The sequence below is a fragment of the Triturus cristatus genome, chromosome 11 (genome assembly GCF_964204655.1).
Source record: "Triturus cristatus chromosome 11, aTriCri1.1, whole genome shotgun sequence".
Classification (NCBI taxonomy): Eukaryota; Metazoa; Chordata; class Amphibia; order Caudata; family Salamandridae; genus Triturus; species Triturus cristatus.
This window is the reverse complement of record NC_140594.1, coordinates 112,470,440-112,492,983: the sequence shown is the minus strand read 5'-3', so window position 1 is coordinate 112,492,983 and position 22,544 is coordinate 112,470,440. Positions and strand designations below refer to the sequence as shown.

The following is a 22,544-nucleotide window of genomic DNA, read 5'->3' as shown; positions in this document are numbered from 1 at the left end:
GAAAGTAAAAATAACAGAATTCACATAAGCTGTAAAATACAGAGCTGCCAAGTTTACCAGGTCCATGTGTGAGTAGTCCATCCTTTCCAGGTTTGTTGTTTGGCATTCTGAGCCTTTAAGTCCTGATTTTAAAATTAGATGAATATGGACTACAACTTACAGAATGGAAAGCAAGAACTTGCAGCGGATGATATACATGAATCTGCAAAAATCGAGAGCTCTGATATCACAGTTAAATATGTCGCTGGCATGTGGGGTGGGAGTTGGAAGGGTGGGGGGCGAGTTTTGGGGGTGTTGCTTTCATCTGAAATGCATTTCAATTATCCTATTCTGATTAAAATGTCAATGGCATGATTGTTCATTGCTTGGGCCGATACCTCTGGGATACAGGGGCCGGCATCATATGTGTCCGTTGACGAATAAACACAGTTTTAAAAAAAAAAATATGTTGCTGGCATGCTACAAATCATGCACTGGGGTTATCTAAAGGGTCTACCAATTACCAAAGGCAGAATACTGAAAAAACTGTTACTCCGTGCACCAGACCCAACCGCATGACCTACAAGAACTGGACACGACCACCTCCACTGCATCCGGCTCAATACACACTCCCTTGACAAACACACCATGGAGATCTGGGGCCTGCTCAACTCCATCTTCCCTGACATCGCCTTCTTCACGAAAACCTGGATGAACTCCACCTCAGCCCTGGACATAGCCTCCGCCATCCCAGATGGCTACAAAAGCTCCTCACGCATGCCTACAAAGCACCCCACACCGTCGGTCATACATACCTCAACCACCACCACTCCTTCTACTGTCAGGAATAGTTCTTTCAACCTATGGTCGGCTCGCACAGGGACAGAATGATTACCTTTTCCAATGCCCCTCCAAGAACACCAACTGCTCTCAAATATACTGTCACACAAGGACAGAGGTGCTCCTAGTGGGGAAAGGGGATGGGGAGAAAAAGAAGAGACAGCTACAGTGGTTCCTCCTTTGAAGGCTCTCTGCGTATCCACAACTAAGCAATACTGGTAGCCCTCCTTGAAGTAATGGAACTAAAAGAAAATACAACAAAATGATATGTTATCCTACCCATCTAGATTGGCTATACTTTAATCACTATCCTTATTAACATTTAAGAAATATACCTAAACTTTTTTTGGCTATTGCTCCTCTTCTATATATGTGACTGGATTCCAATTTTCTCTTTTGTTCCTTCTTCTACATAGCATAGTGGAATACAGATTTTTCTTATGCTGAACTCTAATGACATTTAAAATATATTAATGTTTAAAGTATTTTCTTTCCACAGGAAGTACTTGCATGACCCAGGAGTCCAGTCAGAGTTGAGGCAGGAGAGGAATGCTTCTGCAGGTAAGCGCAATATTTTTCTTTTCTTTCTTTCTGCTTGACTGGCAAATTTCTCTTTTAATTTCTTTTCTCAATCATGTAATTCTCAACACAACGAAATTTCAGGTAAGTAATTTTCTTTCTTTTTGTCTTTTATTATTATTTTGTAATTGCCTTAACTAATGCTTATTATTGAATTCAAACCATGAGGGAGATTACAGGTTAACAGACATTATTCTAGATAGCGTCTCAGGAATTCTCCTCCTCAATTCGTGCTATCGAGAACAGACTGGCTCCGAGAGAGAGACGCTACTCCTCAAGTGGGCGTTCTTAAACCAAGACACTACTCTTTTCCCAAACTGAGCAAACTCCTTACTAATAAACCATCGACAAACTATACGACGGGTCACAACGTTTCTACCCTGACTGACTTTTGCGATGACAGGAGTCTGTTGTAATCTGTGGTTCTACCATGCATCAGGGTCATGGGGCATACTGGGTGGGGGCGCGCCCCGTGCGTGGGGCCTAGCGCCAGCAGCGCGCAGTAACTCACACAGACATAGGTCATTAGCCGGGCACGAACTGAACTCGTTCGCCCGCCCCTTTATTTTATACACGCGCTCACGTCCGTCGACGTGAGCGCAAGCTACGCATTCCTCATTGCGCTCTAGCCGAAGGCTAGAGCGCTAACTGTAACATCCCTCTCCAAGTTAGTCCTTGACAAAAGTCCCAACTTCAATTCGCGGCGCCACTTGACATGCAAAGTCCTGCAATCGGCTGCTGGGCCTGGGGTTTTCTCTTAGCCCATACCTCGCAGTTCCCCGAGGGGTCGGGGCTTGGGTCGTTGGTGCAGCCTCTTGCTCTGGTCCGCTGTCCGGGCGTTCGGCATTATCTGGGCCGGCCCTTGGGTGGTCCGGTGAGACGGGGCTAGGCACACCCGCTGGAATAACCCCTGTGTCAGGCTCTTCACCCACAACTGTAGCTTCATGGTCGACCGCCGGCCTCCTCACCACTTTGAACCATGAGATGTTCCGGGTGACCAGCTCGCCTCCCCGGCGTGCTGTCACCATGGTTCCGTGCCGGTCGACTACTCTCCAGTAGCCCTGTTCATACCGAGTCTTGAACTTTCCTCCGGGTCACCGCTCTCGTAGAACCACCACGTCCCCCACGTGGACCTCCCTGGGCACCGCCCTCCGCGCCTTGCTGACTTTGTCGTTGCGCTCCTGGCGCCTCCGGAACGCACTCTCCGCGTCGAACGGCGGGGCTGTCCAGCCTGGGGTGACTGGTAGCCCGTCTCGGCGAGCCCCTTTGAACCTCAGGGCCCAAGGTGCTTGACGAGTGGAGCAGTGGGGGGTGCTGCGGTATTCCCCCAGAAACCGCTGCAGTTCTTGTTCTGGGTCTGACTGTTCCGACACGGCGATGCGCAGTATTTTGTTGATGGTACGCATGAGCCTTTCCACCTCTTCATTGGCCTGTGGCCACTGCGGGGTGATGCGTCGATGGCGTATGCCATGGGACTTTAGGAGCTCTCCGAACTCGTGTCCTTGAAATGGGGACCCGTTGTCGCTCCGCAGTTCTTCGGGGCACCCAAACATCCCGAATACCTTTTCCAGGGCGGGGCCCACGTGCACGAAGGCCGTGGACGGCAACGCCTCCGCTAGTGGGTACTTCGAGTAGCTGTCAATGATCACTAGCGTGACTCGCCCGTCTGGTAGGCTCCCGAAGTCCACACTGATCTTCTCCCACGGGCCTTTCCCATGCTCCTCGGTGATGATGGGAGCCGGCGGTTGGGCTCCGCTGGTCAACTGGCAAGACTGGCAGCTGCGAACCGCGTCGTCTATGTAGGTGTCCATGCTCGGGAACCATACTTTCTCCCTCATCCGGGCCTTCATTCTCTCTGTTCCTTGGTGTCCTTTGTGCGCCAGCTGCGTGGCCCGGGTCCTGAGGGCAGCCGGGATGACTATTCTGGATCCTCGGATGACGAGCCCTCCTCTAGTCACGCTTAGCTCGTGACGCACTCTCCACAGGTGGTACTGTTGAAGGTTGATGGCCCACCGTTCTATTCGTGGGGAAGGATGGGGTGCCGTCCTTCAGAACAGTGGCACTAGTGGCTGGTGGTCCACCACCACCGTGAATGGGTGTCCACACACGTACAGATGGAAATGACGGCAGCTCCACCGAATGGCTAGGGCTTCGCGCTCGATTTGGGAATAGCGCTTTTCTGTGTCCGTGAGGGCCTTGCTGGCGTACGCCAGGGCTGCCCACTGCCCGGGTTCCTGCTCTTACATTAGGACTGCGCCTAGTCCTACCGGGCTTGCGTCCACTAGGACTTCCGTCTTCTTGCTCGGGTCAAAGTAGACCAGTGTGGTCTGGTCCAAAAGGGCTGTCTTGATTGCCTTGAACGCTGCCTCTTCGGCATCTGTCCATCGCCACATTATCTCGGTCTTGGTGAGGTGTCTGAGAGGTTCGGCTAGAGTGGTCAAATTCGGGATGAACCGCCCACAGTAAGTGGCCATCCCCAGAAAGCTGCGGACTTCCGCTACCGATGCCGGAGCTGCGGCAGCTTTGATGGCGTAGGACTTCCGCGGATCCACTTGGATGCCTTCTTTGGTGAAGACGTAGCCGAAGAATTCGATGGTTTGTCGAAACAGTTGGCACTTCTCCCGGTGCAAGGTGACATAATGTTCTTGCAGCCGTGATAGTGTGGCGCGGACATGCCGATAGTGTTCTTCCACCGTCTTGGAGTAGATGAGGATGTCGTCAATCACGTTTAAGACACCAGGTAGTCCGAGCAGGATGTCTTTGATGGTATTTTGGAAAATCTCTGCTGCCGAGGAGATTCCGAAATTAAGGCGTTTGTATCTCCTCAGTCCTAGGTGCGTGCTGAACGTAGTAATGTATCGGTTTTCCTTTGCCAAGGTGAGCTGGTGGTATCCTGTGTTCAAGTCTAGTTTGGAGAACCACCGAGCTCCGTTTAAATCAGACACAATGTCATCCATAGTCGGTGTGATGTGTCTCTCGCGCTTGATAGCTTTGTTTGGCAGCCGCATATCTATGCATAAACGGATTTTCCCCGGTTGGCGGGGCTTCTCTGCGATCACCATTGGTGATACCCACGGCGTGGGTCCGGTCACCTTCTCGATCACTCCTTGCTCTTCCAAACTTTGAAGTTGAACCTCCACCAGTGGCCGTAGGTGGAATGGTATCCACCTGTGCCTGAGGGCCGTCGGTGCCACCGCAGGGTCGATGTGAAGATGTACCGGTGGCCTCTTGATCTTCCCTAGCCCTGAGAAGAGGCCCTTGAAAGTATCCAGCAGGTCTTCGGCTTGCTTGTCCTGGATCTTCCTGAGGAACGCGATCAGCCCGAGGTCCTCGGCTGCATGACCGCTGAGTAGAGTGTCCACCTCCTGGTCAATGACGTGAATGTCAATCACTATTTCTGCGTTTTCTGCACTCACCGCCACCGTCATCTTCCCTTTTAGCGGTAACGGCGTGTCGCTCCCATAGGCGTAGATCTTGGCCTTGGACTGTCGGAGCTCCGGTCTCGGCCTGAGACGGTTGTACTGCTGTACGCCCATTACTGTCACGGACGCACCTGTGTCTATCACCGCGTTGACTTCCGTTCCTGCTATCAGTAGGTCGCATCGCGGCTGCGGTCGCCTGGTACTTTTCAGGGCTTTTGTGAAGGATATGAAGTACGTTTCTTCGCTATCATCAGACTCGGTGCTCGAGTCCTGGTGGCCCCTGGCTTTCTCATACCTGGGCGGCGGTTGGGATGACAGTGATGTGTGTGAGAGCTGTCTTACCAGCTTTCTCTGCGGCTTATCCCACTTGCTTCCGCCCTTCTGTGTCTTCCTCCGGCTGACTGACGCGAAGTGATTTTCAATCCCACAGTTTGTGCACACCTTCCCTCTGGCTGGGCATGTTTTGAGCGGGTGATCTTCGTACCCGCAGTACCCACATAGCCGGGTCTGGGCTGGGGGCCGCCGGTCTCGGGGTCTCTGAGGCCTTTCTCTTGTCCGCACCGCATCCGCCTTTTCTGTCTTCACCTCCACTTGTTTTTCTATCCCCTTTACTAGGGCCTGGTCCATTTCCTCTGCCCATGCCGCCGACAGATCATGCATCCTGGCTAGGACTAGGATGTCGTTCATCGGGATGTTGGGCCTGCGGAGTATCAGTCCGCGAAGCGTCTTGCTCCGGGTCCCAAGTATCAATTGCGCCCTAATTTCTTCTTTGGCCCTGTCACCTACGAGGTGCGAGTCTGCGAGGGCTCTTAACCGTGCATGGAAAGCGTCCACCGACTCCCCTTCGCGCTGCCTCGGTTGGCGGAGTTTGAAGTGCTCATAGTCCGGGTTGACCTGCGGGTCGAAATGTGCATTTAGAGCTGCCACCGCCGCTGCGTAGTCATCCGGGTTCCCCGTGTTAGGCAGGTGTTTGAAAAGGAGGTATACTTCCTCCCCCGCGTAGTGGAGCAGGAGGGACCTCTTCACCGCCCCGTCCGTCTCCCTCGAACCAATGAAATAGTTCTCCAGTCTGCCCAGCCAGGTTTGCCAGCGCGGGGCAGCCGTCGTGGGGTCAGCGGCTTCGCTGAATTGGGGCAGGAATTGGGGCAGGACAGTGTGGCGCGGACATGCCGATAGTGTTCTTCCACCGTCTTGGAGTAGATGAGGATGTCGTCACTCACGTTTAAGACACCAGGTAGTCCGAGCAGGATGTCTTTGATGGTATTTTGGAAAATCTCTGCTGCCGAGGAGATTCCGAAATTCAGGCGTTTGTATCTCCTCAGTCCTAGGTGCGTGCTGAACGTAGTAATGTATCGGTTTTCCTTTGCCAAGGTGAGCTGGTGGTATCCTGCGTTCAAGTCTAGTTTGGAGAACCACCGAGCTCTGTTTAAATCAGACACAATGTCATCCATAGTCGGTGTGATGTGTCTCTCGCGCTTGATAGCTTTGTTTGGCAGCCGCATATCTATGCATAAACGGATTTTTCCCGGTTGGCGGGGCTTCTCTGCGATCACCATGGGTGATACCCACGGCGTGGGTCCGGTCACCTTCTCGATCACTCCTTGCTCTTCCAAACTTTGAAGTTACTCCTCCACCAGCGGCCGTAGGTGGAATGGTATCCGCCTGTGCCTGAGGGCCGTCGGTGCCACCGCAGGGTCGATGTGAAGATGTACCGGTGGCCTCTTGATCTTCCCTAGCCCTGAGAAGAGGCCCTTGAAAGTATCCAGCAGGTCTTCGGCTTGCTTGTCCTGGATCTTCCTGAGGAACGCGATCAGCCCGAGGTCCTCGGCTGCATGACCGCTGAGTAGAGTGTCCACCTCCTGGTCAATGACGTGAATGTCAATCACTATTTCTGCGTTTTCTGCACTCACCGCCACCGTCATCTTCCCTTTTAGCGGTAACGGCGTGTCGCTCCCATAGGCGTAGATCTTGGCCTTGGACTGTCGGAGCTCCGGTCTCGGCCTGAGACGGTTGTACTGCTGTACGCCCATTACTGTCATGGACGCACCTGTGTCTATCACCGGGTTGACTTCCGTTCCTGCTATCAGTAGGTCGCATCGCGGCTGCGGTCGCCTGGTACTTTTCAGGGCTTTTGCAGTACGTTTCTTCGCTATCATCAGACTCGGTGCTCGAGTCCTGGTGGCCCCTGGCTTTCTCATACCTGGGCGGCGGTTGGGATGACAGTGATGTGTGCGAGAGCTGTCTTACCAGCTTTCTCTGCGGCTTATCCCACTTGCTTCCGCCCTTCTGTGTCTTCCTCCGGCTGACTGACGCAAAGTGATTTTCAATCCCACAGTTTGTGCACACCTTCCCTCTGGCTGGGCATGTTTTGAGCGGGTGATCTTCGTACCCGCAGTACCCACATAGCCGGGTCTGGGCTGGGGGCCGCCGGTCTCGGGGTCTCTGAGGCCTTTCTCTTGTCCGCACCGCATCCGCCTTTTCTGTCTTCACCTCCACTTGTTTTTCTATCCCCTTTACTAGGGCCTGGTCCATTTCCTCTGCCCGTGCCGCCGACAGATCATGCATCCTGGCTAGGACTAGGATGTCGTTCATCGGGATGTTGGGCCTGCGGAGTATCAGTCCGCGAAGCGTCTTGCTCCGGGTCCCAAGTATCAATTGCGCCCTAATTTCTTCTTTGGCCCTGTCACCTACGAGGTGTGTGTCTGCGAGGGCTTTTAACCGTGCATGGAAAGCGTCCACCGACTCCCCTTCGCGCTGTCTCGGTTGGCGGAGTTTGAAGTGCTCATAGTCCGGGTTGACCTGCAGGTCGAAATGTTCATTTAGAGATGCCACCGCCGCTGCGTAGTCATCCGGGTTCCCCGTGTTAGGCAGGTGTTTGAAAAGGAGGTATACTTCCTCCCCCGCGTAGTGGAGCAGGAGGGACCTCTTCACCGCCCCGTCCGTCTCCCTCGAACCAATGAAATAGTTCTCCAGTCTGCCCAGCCAGGTTTGCCAGCGCGGGGCAGCCGTCGTGGGGTCAGCGGCTTCGCTGAATTGGGGCAGGAATTGGGGCAGGAATTGGGGCAGGACAGTGTGGCGCGGACATGCCGATAGTGTTCTTCCACCGTCTTGGAGTAGATGAGGATGTCGTCACTCACGTTTAAGACACCAGGTAGTCCGAGCAGGATGTCTTTGATGGTATTTTGGAAAATCTCTGCTGCCGAGGAGATTCCGAAATTCAGGCGTTTGTATCTCCTCAGTCCTAGGTGCGTGCTGAACGTAGTAATGTATCGGTTTTCCTTTGCCAAGGTGAGCTGGTGGTATCCTGCGTTCAAGTCTAGTTTGGAGAACCACCGAGCTCCGTTTAAATCAGACACAATGTCATCCATAGTCGGTGTGATGTGTCTCTCGCGCTTGATAGCTTTGTTTGGCAGCCGCATATCTATGCATAAACGGATTTTCCCCGGTTGGCGGGGCTTCTCTGCGATCACCATGGGTGATACCCACAGCGTGGGTCCGGTCACCTTCTCGATCACTCCTTGCTCTTCCAAACTTTGAAGTTCCTCCTCCACCAGCGGCCGTAGGTGGAATGGTATCCGCCTGTGCCTGAGGGCCGTCGGTGCCACCGCAGGGTCGATGTGAAGATGTACCGGTGGCCTCTTGATCTTCCCTAGCCCTGAGAAGAGGCCCTTGAAAGTATTCAGCAGGTCTTCGGCTTGCTTGTCCTGGATCTTCCTGAGGAACGCGATCAGCCCGAGGTCCTCGGCTGCATGACCGCTGAGTAGAGTGTCCACCTCCTGGTTAATGACGTGAATGTCAATCACTATTTCTGCGTTTTCTGCACTCACCGCCACCGTCATCTTCCCTTTTAGCGGTACCGGTGTGTCGCTCCCATAGGCGTAGATCTTGGCCTTGGACTGTCGGAGCTCCGGTCTCGGCCTGAGACGGTTGTACTGCTGTACGCCCATTACTGTCACGGACGCACCTGTGTCTATCACCGCGTTGACTTCCGTTCCTGCTATCAGTAGGTCGCATCGCGGCTGCGATCGCCTGGTACTTTTCAGGGCTTTTGTGAAGGATATGAAGTACGTTTCTTCGCTATCATCAGACTCGGTGCTCGAGTCCTGGTGGCCCCTGGCTTTCTCATACCTGGGCGGCGGTTGGGATGACAGTGATGTGTGCGAGAGCTCTTACCAGCTTTCTCTGCGGCTTATCCCACTTGCTTCCGCCCTTCTGTGTCTTCCTCCGGCTGACTGACGCGAAGTGATTTTCAATCCCACAGTTTGTGCACACCTTCCCTCTGGCTGGGCATGTTTTGAGCGGGTGATTTTCGTACCCGCAGCCATAGCCGGGTCTGGGCTGGGGGCCGCCGGTCTCGGGGTCTCTGAGGCCTTTCTCTTGTCCGCACCGCATCCGCCTTTTCTGTCTTCACCTCCACTTGTTTTTCTATCCCCTTTACTAGGGCCTGGTCCATTTCCTCTGCCCGTGCCGCCGACAGATCATGCATCCTGGCTAGGACTAGGATGTCGTTCATCGGGATGTTGGGCCTGCGGAGTATCAGTCCGCGAAGCGTCTTGCTCCGGGTCCCAAGTATCAATTGCGCCCTAATTTCTTCTTTGGCCCTGTCACCTACGAGGTGCGTGTCTGCGAGGGCTCTTAACCGTGCATGGAAAGCGTCCACCGACTCCCCTTCGCGCTGCCTCGGTTGGCGGAGTTTGAAGTGCTCATAGTCCGGGTTGACCTGCGGGTTGAAATGTGCATTTAGAGCTGCCACCGCCGCTGCGTAGTCATCCGGGTTCCCCGTGTTAGGCAGGTGTTTGAAAAGGAGGTATACTTCCTCCCCCGCGTAGTGGAGCAGGAGGGACCTCTTCACCGCCCCGTCCGTCTCCCTCGAACCAATGAAATAGTTCTCCAGTCTGCCCAGCCAGGTTTGCCAGCGCGGGGCAGCCGTCGTGGGGTCAGCGGCTTCGCTGAATTGGGGCAGGACCCCTGTCGGGGGGTGATGGGGTAGCGCTCTGGCTTGGTCCTGTTGCTCCGTGTCGCTCATCGTGGCGCAAGAACCACGTGCCCGGTGCACTAATGTCGTGACCACTGACCTCCTCAGCAAACTTGTCCACCTTTATCCTGTCGCGCGCCGCGCCGCCTTGCTGGGCGATGCACTCTTCAGGCCTGCAGGCCTTCTGCTGCTCCGTCAGCTGGTGGTGTGGCCTCGTGACCTCCAGGCAGGTCGTCTCCGGTAACAGCAGCTGTTCCGTGGGGGAGCTGCTGGGCTGCCTGTAGCCTCGGAGAGCAGTGTAGGAAGGGGGGTGGGCTGGGGGCCCACCTCGTCGCCAGTGTTGTAATCTGTGGTTCTACCATGCATCAGGGTCATGGGGCATACTGGGTGGGGGCGCGCCACGTGCGTGGGGCCTAGCGCCAGCAGCGCGCAGTAACTCACACAGACACAGGTCATTAGCCGGGTGTGAACTGAACTCGTTCGCCCGCCCCTTTATTTTATACACGCGCTCACGTCCGTCGACGTGAGCGCAAACTACACATTCCTCATTGCGCTCTAGCCAAAGGCTAGAGCGCTAACTGTAACAGAGTCTACAGGGATCCTTCTTCTTCAGTTTCACAGGTGAAGTGCACATTTCATTTACAGCACGCGCTTCATATTTCAATTGCTGTTGGAAGGAAAACAAGCATTGGCATAGCCAATAGGTCTCGCATTAATTAAGTTTGAGCTATTGGCATTGCTAAATATTACAACCCCAATTGCAACCAAAGTCTATAAATTGTAGGCCCAAAAAATGTGTATTTATTTTTGTAGCAATGGTGGCATGCTGCGCTTTAGATGAATATGTTTAAAAGTAAAGTGCGCCATACTGCGATTGCTACAATAGTTAATTGTGGATGCGTTAACAATTGATGTGTGCACTGATGGCTGGTGGTGTGTGTGCCGGTAGAAATTGTGCACTGATGGCTGGTGGTGTGTGTGCCTGGTGGAAGTGTGCATTGCCGGCTTGTGGTGTGTGTGCATGGTGGAAGCGTGCACTGACGGCTGGTGGTGTGTGTGCCTTGTGAAAGCGTGCACTGACGGCTGGTGGTGTGTGCCTGGTGAAAGCGTGCACTGACGGCTGGTGATGTGTGTGTGTCTGGTGAAAGCGTGCACTGACAGCTGGTGGTGTGTGTGTGCCTGGTGAAAGCGTGCACGGACGGCTGGTGGTGTGTGTGTGCCTGGTGAAAGCGTGCACTGATGTCCGGTGGTGTGTGCCTGGTGGAAGCGAGCACTGATGGCTGGTGGTGTTTGTGCCTGTAGAAATTGTGCCCTGATGGCTGGTGGTGTGTGTGCCTGGTGAAAGCGAAGTGGACAGAAGTAGAAACAAGCATTTACAATGCAATAGGTCTCGCATTTAAGCGAGTTTGAGCTATTCACATTGCAAATAACAATGCCTTTTATTTGTGTTTTCGTTTTTCAAACATAAATAAAAGGCATCATCATTTACAATGCCAATAGCTTAATCTCGCGTAAATGCGAGACCTATTGCATTGCAAATGCTTTTTTAAAGGAGGCCTCGAAACAGGTCTCTTTCGGGCTCTGTTTTGTGCCGTGGCACAGGCGATCCATTTTTTTCCAGACTGTAGTGAAAGCAGGCACATCGATGTGCGCCTGCTCACACTACTCACTTCTTACTAGTGGAGAAGTTATGGCATCATGTCTTGGCAGGTGAGCGTTGTAGGGGGAAGGGAAATCCTTTAAAGAGCGTCATTTTCTCTCGGGATTTCCCTTCTGTTTTTGAAACTCAGGAGCAGCAACATTGTTGTGGTGGTGTCACCAGGGCTTTAAGTGGAAGTTTTTTCACTAATTTACAAGCCATAATTGCTGCTTATATATCTTATGCAACTAACAAACATTGACAAAGCCAAGCGTCCTGACTTGTTGTAGGTATGATGTTACTCGTAGTATTGTAATTATAATTGCATTTATGTAGCGCGTACTACTCCTGACGAGGCGTCGAAATATCCTATATCTAGATGTAATGACAGAAAAATACAGGTCGGGCGGCACACTATGCTAACTACAGATAGTTTTTTTAAGCCACACCCTTAAATACATTGGCCACACCCCTTTGAGAGCCCCCCTCATTTTTTCACTCCACTTAAAGCCCTGATGCCACATGTTTGAAACATGCATGTTGGGCTCGTAGATGCATTAGGAAAGCCCAATGACAGAGTGGGAAAACAGTGATATGAGGTAATTCAGTATGTTCATCTATTTTCTCTTCTCTTTTCAATTTGATACGGGTTCGACGCTTTCCTACTTGGTGCTTTTCTCACCATACATGCTTATTTTAACCTTGTGCATATGCAGAAGATTTCTTGAAAATGACAGACTTATCCTTACGATAAAAGATTACAGATACAAACAAAATTGTACTGGAATGTTTGACAAAAATCTGATGGGATGTTACCAGAGGTATTCAAAAATTGGGATATCACAATATGTAGCAAATTAAAGAGAGATGTGAATGTATTAAAGACGGAGTGAATTTCTATGCACTTTAGGTAAACATTCGTCCTAGAGCATTATAATTGCTAGAAACGAGTTCAAGGTGTCACACGTATAGTGATGTCATAGCTGCTCCAGAGAGGCACTGGGAGAGGGATGTGGCGTCACGGCCAGCGCGGTCTACCTTGGAACTGTGGTCGCAGGTTCTAGACTCGGCATCCTGATCCGAGGAAATCATTTAATCTCCCTGTGCCTAAAAAATAAATGCGACCTTGTCTAATGTAACTGAAACTCACGTAAAGCGCTCCAATACCTTCGGGTCGAGTTCGCACCATATAAAATTGCAAATATATAAAGCAAGGACCTAGAGACACGCATATACGTATATGGTGGAACTGGCAGACCAGGGCGGGGGCGGAGGAGCAGGGTTAGCGGGAGCAACAGCTTTATGTACATCGCTACGAGACCGTCAACAAAGCAATTAGTGTGCTATACTAGCACAAAGTGTGACTCAACCTCGTCCTACACTCATCCCGCCCTCCTTTATGAGCTGTAAGAGGACACCAACAGCGGCTCCCAGCATTGAGTTTAGCAAGTTTCGGGCTCGTAAATGGTGGTTTCTTTCGCCGGGGTTTGCATCACAATGTAAATTGGGGGTGGGTGAGGTAAGTAGGGGCCTGACGTCATAGCTGCTCCAGAGAGGCACTGGGAGAGGGATGTGGCGTCACGGCCAGCGCTGTCTACCTTGGAACTGCGGTCACAGGTTCTAGTCTCGGCGTCCTGATCCGAGGAAATCATTTAATCTCCCTGTGCCTCAAAAATAAATGCGACCTTGTCTAATGTAACTGAAAGTCACGTAAAGCGCTCCAATACCTTTGGGTCGAGTTTGCGCTATATAAAATTGCAAATAAATAAAGCAAGGATCTAGAGACACGCATATACATGTATGGTGTAGACCAGGGAGGAAGCGGAGGAGCATGGTCAGCGGGAGCAACAGCTTTATGTACAGCGCTACGAGACTGTCAACAAAGCAATCAGTGTGCTATACTAGCCCAAAGTGTGACTCGACCTCGTCCTACACTCAAACAAGCGCGGTCCGAGCTTAACACAAAGTTCTGAAATCATCGCCGACTTGCAGCGTTGCATTTATTTGTTTATTTATTCACATGGCAATCACTTATTTAACACTGTACTTAGATACATTTTTATTTTAAGTCTATCGTCCTTCTTGTCCGTTGCTTTCTCTAATAAAGCAGCATTCCTTGCATTTGCTTTGAAATTCATTTCCATGTACAGCCGTTTGGTCAGGATGTAGCAAGCAGTACACTCTGTACCTAGCAGCCTGTTAATGACGGATATCTCTCTAAACTGTGCGCTGCAACTGAAACCGGATCCCTAGCAACGCGCTATCCTGAAGGTAGAAGAAAGAGGTGAGAAGCCTCATTTCGCGACGGCTCGAGATGCTTCTAAGATAATTCCTTGACACAGATGTGTAAATATTGTTTTGCAACTTTCTGATCTATTGAGCGACACATATCTTTGCACACATTACGAGACTCCCACATTGCATGGAGACCCGGCAGAACAGCCTTACACCAGTTCCTATAACTACTGAAGTGCTCGAAGCAGCGCATGCATAATTACGGAAACCTCGGTGTCTTTTGAACTTCAAAGTTAGTTGGAGGGGTACACACCTACAAGCAAAGTGCCTTAGTTTTTAACACAAAGCTTTGAAATCATCGCCGACTTTTGTTTATTTTTTGCAGCGTTACGACGTGTGTGAACATAAAAGCTTAAAGCAACTTTACGGGGCTGTTATTTCTATACCTACAAAAACAAGCGCGGTCCGAGCTTAACAAAAAGCTTTGAAATCATCGCCGACATTTGTTTGTTTTTTGCAGTGTTATGACGTGTGTGAACACAGAAGCTTAAAGTAACTTAACGGGGCTGTTATTTCTCTACCTACGAGCTTAACAAAAAGCTTTGAAATCATCGCCGACATTTGTTTGTTTTTTGCAGTGTTATGACGTGTGTGAACACAGAAGCTTAAAGTAACTTAACGGGGCTGTTATTTCTGTACCTATAAAAAAAAATCAAACATCAAGGCGGCGAAAGTGAAAGTAATCGAGCAGAGCATCAAAGGGCTGGGTGAGAAGGGATTGGGGAATGCAAGGGTCAAAGCAGCTAAAGTGAAAGAAAGCTATAGAGAAGGGGGGGGGAGTGGGAGCAGCTGTGCACATGCATGTGATCGTGCACTCAAGGTTTAGGCCAGCCAAAAGACTGTGGGTAGCACTTTGAAAATCCCACATATAAAATGTCTCTTCGAGCCTTTGGCTCAGCGAGACCTAAAAAGGCACAGAATCACAGGGGCAGCGAGGGGGACAAAAGGAGAAAAAAGGCACAGAATCACAGGGGCAGTGAAGGGGACAGAAGGAGAAAAAGGCACAGAATCACGGGGGCAGCGAAGGGGACAGGAGAAAGAAGCACAGAATCACGGGGGCAACGAAGGGGACAGAAGGCAAAAAAAGGCCCAGAATCACGGGGGCAGCGAGATTTCAAGGTGCACCAGTGCAGAGAAGTGCAGGTGGCATCGAGTTAATGAGTGCAGCTGCAGAGGCCGAGCCTCATCATTTCAGAGCAGTCCCAGGGGGCAGGCAGTGTCACTGCTGAGAGGCAGAACTAGCATAAGTTTAGAGAGGTGCAGGCCCGGAGCAGCCCTGCTACTTAAGAGGCGCAGGGGCCCGAGCAGGGTGAAGGTTACTCTGCTAACCTTCACCCTGCTATAGTCTATAAAAATAAGTGCCTTCTACAGATATATCTGGGTAACTCACACCTCGAAAGTACCGGGGACTCTGCACAGCACACTGCCAGTTCCTTTAGCTCCAACATCACACCATGAGAGTCATTCGGCTATATACCTAGAGCACACCGACTCTTATTCTCAATACTGCCAGTTTTTAAAGTCAGATGGCATGGACTGCTATGTTCCCTAGAATCCTGAGAACATCGCATCCCCACCCCTCAAAAAGCTGCCAAGCAGGCGGCAGTTGTGGGTGGGATAAGAGAGAGGTGGGCACATTTTACACAAAAGTAAGGCAGCAGGCCTGCCTGTATGACGACAATAGTCGGCATTAGATCCAAAGCCGTACCTCAGCACACAGAGGCCTAGCTATCCATAGTGAAGCAGGTGAAATGGCGCCAGGACCAAATGGTACAGCAGTTTTACTACAAAAATGAGAGATGGGGGCCCATATTCCTTGCTCGCTTTACAGCCCCTGGCACAGTGACCCCTATGCTACGCCACTCTCAACACGCTTGGTAAAAAGAACACTGCGTGAAAAGTGGGTGTTTTTCTGATATGTTCGTCACGTGTATGGGAGAGGCTCCGCCCCGTCTTCATGTCACTTCTGCGTACTTGGGCACTCTCCGGGCTTTATAGGACAAATACATACATGAAAACACGAGAAGAGATTCCGACAAACGTCAGCGGCCTATGCTGTGAGAGGGCATCCCTGCGCCAGCTGCGAACAATAAATAATCCCCTCACAAATCCCCCATTACTGCGGCATGGATTACCACAACACAGCAAGGCTCGGGCACGTTTTATAACTAAAGAGCGCACAATTCACGGGCTTGGCATGGCTTTTGAAGAAAAAAAACCTATAGTCATCGCGATCGCATTCACGGGCTTGGCACGGCTTTTGGAGAGAAAAAACGTATAGTCATCGCGATCACTCTCAAAGCGAAAGTGATTGCGATTGCGATGCGCGCAGCAGCGGGGGAGGGGCGGAGATGGGGCTGAAGGATGGTGCAGGAAAGGCAGATGGCTGGGCAAGAAGGGAGGGGGGCCATCGTGCACTGTAGCTTGTCGCCAGCACAAAAATGTGGGTAGCACTTTCTAAACCCACGTACTAAATGTCTTGCAGAGCATCGCTTACGAGATAGCTCAGGCGAGACCTAAAAACTAATGCATAGAGAGGAGAGTTTAGCTGGCAGACATCTTGAGTGTCTGGCGCTGCCAGCTCAATATCCAGTTTTTAGTCCCAACTCTCCTTTGTCACCGAACCGTCGGCTAACGCATAATTGTACTGTCCAATACAGCATCACAAGCAGGAATCCTCCTAAGGATCCAGACAGTACCTCCTCTTTCAGAGGGTTCCTCCAATTGTGGGTTGGTTGGAATCTTGTTGTGGAAGACTTTAACCAAACGTGGATCATAAACATCACTGTGTTTCTCTCAAGATCTTTCTTCTGGTCCATAGCCCTTTCAATCTACCAAGTACTAAAGTTCACCTTTAATTTTCTTAGAATCAAGAATTATTTTTACCTCATATTCTTCTAGTCCACCTTCCAACATCAATGGTTCAGGGGGGGGCAGATCCTCAAACCTGGTTGAACCTTTTTTAATAAGGAGACATGAAAATTGGATGAATTTTAGTGGTTTTTGGAAGTGTTAAGAGGTATGTCAAATTCTGCTGTCCACAGACTCTCTTGTGATCTAACAAAAACAGCCTAAGGTATTGTACTAACTCTTGATTAGTCCTTTGAGGTTGTCCATCCGTCTCTGGGTGGAAACTAGTTGAATATCGGTTCTCAATATGTAATCCACTTGTATAAGCACTCCAGAATTTAGGTACAAACTGGGTTCCCTTGTCTGTGACACCAATTTTTAGCACACCATGAAGTCCAATTATGTGTCAATTAAATTGCTGTGTTAATTCCTTAGCTGTAGGAACATAAAAATAAAATATGTAATTTTAGTAAAGGTGTCTACACAAACTATATATCCCTGACTAGAAGGCAGGTCTACTATGAGGTCTAAAGACATGGTATGCCAAGGGTATGGTGATGTGGGTAAGGGGTGTAATAACCCTCTGGGAGCATCTCTTTCTGACTTTCTCCGAACACAGATAGTGCAGCTGCTTACATATGGCGAATATCTTTATTCATTTGCAGCCACCAAAACTTTTGTTTAATCTTGTCTTTAAGATTACTTTATGTCCTGCCAAAACACTGTCATGACATTCCAGCAAGGCTCGATTCTGTAGTTCTTTGGTGGGCAAATATAATTTTCCGTCTTGATAAGGTAGTTGGTTTCGAACTTCTCTTTTTGGCTGTTGAGTCGCCCATTCCATAATTTCTTCAGATCTCAAGGATTGAATTACTTGTTCCTCAGTAGTTTCATGGAGAACTGCTCCTATGATTTTTTTCTTCAGGAATTATTTTCTGATTTTCAACTGGTAGCTTCTGATTCTTCATGTCCAGTCTTGATAAGGCATCTCCCTTCCCATTTATATTTACAGGCCTATAGGTGATTATGAAATCATAGTCCGCAAAGTATAATGACCATCTAAGTTGCCTTGGTGTGAGGGTTCTAGCTGATCTCAAGAACTTCAGGTTCCTATGGTCAGTGAATACTGCTACAGTGTATCTCACCCCCAGTAAATAGTGTCACCACTCCTTAAAGGCATCTTTGATTGCTAATTGTTCATTTTCGGTTATTGTGTAATTCTCTTCTGCTGGATTTAGTTTCTGGGAGTGATAGGCCACTGGATGCTATTGTCCTGCTGTTCTGTGTCCTTGAGATAAAACCCCTCCAATCGCCAACTCAGACGCATCTGTTTCCACATAAAATGGTCTGAAGGATCGGCATGTAGGAGATTAGGAACTGAGGTGAAACTTTTCTTCAAGGGATTGAAGGCCTCTTCCGTCTCTTCAGACCATTTGAAAGGTACTCCCTTTTTTTTTTTAAATAACATTTTATTAACAGTAAAATCCGCAGCAGTTACAGCAGTCGTGATACTTAAGCAGTACTTATTCATACAGGGTGCATGTAAGGGCATCAGAGACGACAAGCATCACATCAAGGGTATTTAGCATAGAGACAAACCAAGCATAAAACAGTGTACAGGCGATTCGCTGAACAGATTAGGACCCGGGAGGCGCCAACCCACACAGTGTATGATTAGGTTTCTCCAGGAGCTCCGGACAACCCACCCACACCTAAGTCGTCAAGTAGGGCCCGTCTCTCTCGTCGGAGTTCTACCGTGGGAGAAATGCAGATGTCCCCCCGATATTTATTCCACCTTCCCCATTTGTGGTCCCATTTTTTGGGGCAACCTCGACCCTTATAAACTGTTTTCCCCGCCACCATCGATAAATCCATGTCTTTGGCCCAGGCGCTCGACGATGGCACGGCGGCTACCCCCCATTTCTGGGCAATATTTCTTTTAACTATGGCCCAACCTAGCGCCGCCCATTCCTGCTCCGCTTGGGTAAGGTCAGTATCATCCCACACATTAAGGAGGCATAACTGAGGGGAGGGGACAAACGACTTACCGGTAGCCCGCGCCATCTGACGGGTGACTTCTGTCCAATAGTGTTGTATGGGGGGGCAGGCCCACAAAATGTGTGCGAATGTGCCTACATGAGGACAATTCCGAAGGCAGAGCTCATCGGGACGCCTACCTAGTTTACACAATAAGGTCGCATCAAAATATACACGATGCAAAACTTTGAGCTGAACCAGGCGGAGCCGCATCGGTATCGCCACCTCCCGAGGGGAGGCAAGCGCATCTCCCCATTCCTCGTCCATCATTTCGCCCACATCCGTCTCCCACCTGGCCCGTACTTTCTGCATTACGTCAGCTCGGTTATTGATTAACTTTTTATATGTTAAGGATATGGCCCTGTGGTCCATTGGATCTAGCAATAATCTATCTTCCAAGGGCGAGTAGGCTGGAAGGGGAGTCTCAGCGGGTAGTACGCAGTCGATAGCATGGCTTATTTGTAGATAGCAGTAATGCTCAGAGGGGGCAAGCTGGTATTTAAGTTGAAGCTCCGCAAAGGTCGCCTTCCTGCCTTTAACCCATATGTCCCCCACTGTAGAAATGCCAATAAGATCCCACTTATGGAACCCCTCACAGGTGCTCAGCCGTCCCAGACAATCCGGTTCCCAGAGCGGAGTGGCCTTAGTCAGCCGCCATACCACCCCATTCGCTTCTGGAGAAGATGCCAGGTTTCCACCGTTCTGGCCGTGGGGCCAGTCAGACCTCATTTCTTCGGGTTCGAGTATAAGGCCCTGTTATATCCTCCCTTCCCCATGAGCCATCGGTCGGTTCAGAAGCTAGGGTCATCCTGCGCCCCGAATACCCACTGATTGATCGCGATCAGTTGTGTTGCCTGATAATAAAGGCGTAGGTCCGGCAGTCCAATCCCACCGTCGTACCAGCCCATAGTCAGTTTTTGCATTGCAATGCGCGGCGGTCCGGTGTCCCACAACAATCCCCGCAATGTAGCGTCGATCTTTAAGAAATAGGCTTCTGGGACCGGGATAGGCGTATTCTGAAGGGCGTAGAGGAAACGGGGGAGGGCTAGCATCTTGAAAAGGGCTGCCCGGCCCAGGAGTGTAAGGGGCAGCGTTTTCCAATGGAGCACGTCAGATTTGAACCGCTGCAATGGGCCTTCTAGGTTTCGCTCATAGAATAGTGTTGTATCCAATGTTATAAAAACGCCCAGATATTGGAAACCCTGTAGCGCCACCGGTATATCGTATCCCCTGGGGCTAAGCGGCGGAGCACTCCGAAGTGGATATATCTGGGATTTGGACCAGTTGATCTGGTATCCGGAGTGGGCCCGAAATATATGAAAGATATGTAGTACCCGACGGATCGATCGCGCGGGGGAGGCCAGGTACAGTAAAATATCGTCCGCATATAGCGAGATGCGGTCTTCATGATCTGCTGTCCATTTAAGGCCCCTGATTTCTGGGTCCTTTCGGATCCAGACCGCTAGTGGCTCTAGTGCCAGGGCAAAGAGGAGCGGCGACAGGGGGCAGCCATGTCTCGTGCCACGACCGAGGGAAAAGGAGGTCGAACGGTGGTTATTGACTGATACACTAGCCGTAGGCAAGGTATATAGCAGTCAAATCCATCCTATCAGTCGAGGGCCCAACCCCACACGGGTTATGACAGCAAAGAGATACTCCCACGCCACCGTATCAAACGCCATATTGGCATCGAGCGCTAGCAATAGTGCGTCCTCTTGGAGTGTAGCCGCCCGACCCAGGGCCCCATGGACTCGACGCAGATTACGTGTGGTGTTACGGCCCAGCATGAAACCCGACTGGTCCGGGTGGATCAGGGCCGTGAGATATGGGAGCAGTCGATTGGCCAGCAGCTTGGGAGAAATGCAGATGTCCCCCCGATATTTATTCCACCTTCCCCATTTGTGGTCCCATTTTTTGGGGCAACCTCGACCCTTATAAACTGTTTTCCCCGCCACCATCGATAAATCCATGTCTTTGGCCCAGGCGCTCGACGATGGCACGGCGGCTACCCCCCATTTCTGGGCAATATTTCTTTTAACTATGGCCCAACCTAGCGCCGCCCATTCCTGCTCCGCTTGGGTAAGGTCAGTATCATCCCACACATTAAGGAGGCATAACTGAGGGGAGGGGACAAACGACTTACCGGTAGCCCGCGCCATCTGACGGGTGACTTCTGTCCAATAGTGTTGTATGGGGGGGCAGGCCCACAAAATGTGTGCGAATGTGCCTACATGAGGACAATTCCGAAGGCAGAGCTCATCGGGACGCCTACCTAGTTTACACAATAAGGTTGCATAAAAATATACACGATGCAAAACTTTGAGCTGAACCAGGCGGAGCCGCATCGGTATCGCCACCTCCCGAGGGGAGGCAAGCGCATCTCCCCATTCCTCGTCCATCATTTCGCCCACATCCGTCTCCCACCTGGCCCGTACTTTCTGCATTACGTCAGCTCGGTTATTGATTAACTTTTTATATGTTAAGGATATGGCCCTGTGGTCCATTGGATCTAGCAATAATCTATCTTCCAAGGGCGAGTAGGCTGGAAGGGGAGTCTCAGCGGGTAGTACGCAGTCGATAGCATGGCTTATTTGTAGATAGCAGTAATGCTCAGAGGGGGCAAGCTGGTATTTAAGTTGAAGCTCCGCAAAGGGCCTTCCTGCCTTTAACCCATATGTCCCCCACTGTAGAAATGCCAATAAGATCCCACTTATCGAACCCCTCACAGGTGCTCAGCCGTCCCAGACAATCCGGTTCCCAGAGCGGAGTGGCCTTAGTCAGCCGCCATACTACACCATTCGCTTCTGGAGAAGATGCCAGGTTTCCACCGTTCTGGCCGTGGGGCCAGTCAGACCTAATTTCTTCGGGTTCGAGTATAAGGCCCTGTTATATCCTCCCTTCCCCATGAGCCATCGGTCGGTTCAGAAGCTAGGGTCATCCTGCGCCCCGAATACCCACTGATTGATCGCGATCAGTTGTGTTGCCTGATAATAAAGGCGTAGGTCCGGCAGTCCAATCCCACCGTCGTACCAGCCCATAGTCAGTTTTTGCATTGCAATGCGCGGCGGTCCGGTGTCCCACAACAATCCCCGCAATGTAGCGTCGATCTTTAAGAAATAGGCTTCTGGGACCGGGATAGGCGTATTCTGAAGGGCGTAGAGGAAACGGGGGAGGGCTAGCATCTTGAAAAGGGCTGCCCGGCCCAGGAGTGTAAGGGGCAGCATTTTCCAATGGAGCACGTCAGATTTGAACCGCTGCAATGGGCCTTCTAGGTTTCGCTCATAGAATAGTGTTGTATCCAATGTTATAAAAACGCCCAGATATTGGAAACCCTGTAGCGCCACCGGTATATCGTATCCCCTGGGGCTAAGCGGCGGAGCACTCCGAAGTGGATATATCTGGGATTTGGACCAGTTGATCTGGTATCCGGAGTGGGCCCGAAATATATGAAAGATATGTAGTACCCGACGGATCGATCGCGCGGGGGAGGCCAGGTACAGTAAAATATCGTCCGCATATAGCGAGATGCGGTCTTCATGATCTGCTGTCCATTTAAGGCCCCTGATTTCTGGGTCCTTTCGGATCCAGACCGCTAGTGGCTCTAGTGCCAGGGCAAAGAGGAGCGGCGACAGGGGGCAGCCATGTCTCGTGCCACGACCGAGGGAAAAGGAGGTCGAACGGTGGTTATTGACTGATACACTAGCCGTGGGCAAGGTATATAGCAGTCAAATCCATCCTATCAGTCGAGGGCCCAACCCCACACGGGTTATGACAGCAAAGAGATACTCCCATGCCACTGTATCAAACGCCATCTTGGCATCGAGCGCTAGCAATAGTGCGTCCTCTTGGAGTGTAGTCGCCCGACCCAGGGCCCCATGGACTCGACGCAGATTACGTGTGGTGTTACGGCCCAGCATGAAACCCGACT

General features: G+C 50.9%; 1 protein-coding gene across 1 annotated transcript in view; it reads left to right on the top strand.

The window, feature by feature from the left end:
• Positions 1 to 1,351: 1,351 nt before the first annotated feature.
• Positions 1,352 to 22,544, top strand: part of LOC146783444 (coiled-coil domain-containing protein 74B-like) — a 353,886-nt gene continuing 332,693 nt past the window's right edge. Inside the window, exon 1 of the mRNA XM_085633242.1 lies at positions 1,352 to 1,380. The gene's annotated coding sequence lies outside the window, so the exon portion shown is untranslated. The remainder of the gene's footprint in view (positions 1,381 to 22,544) is intronic.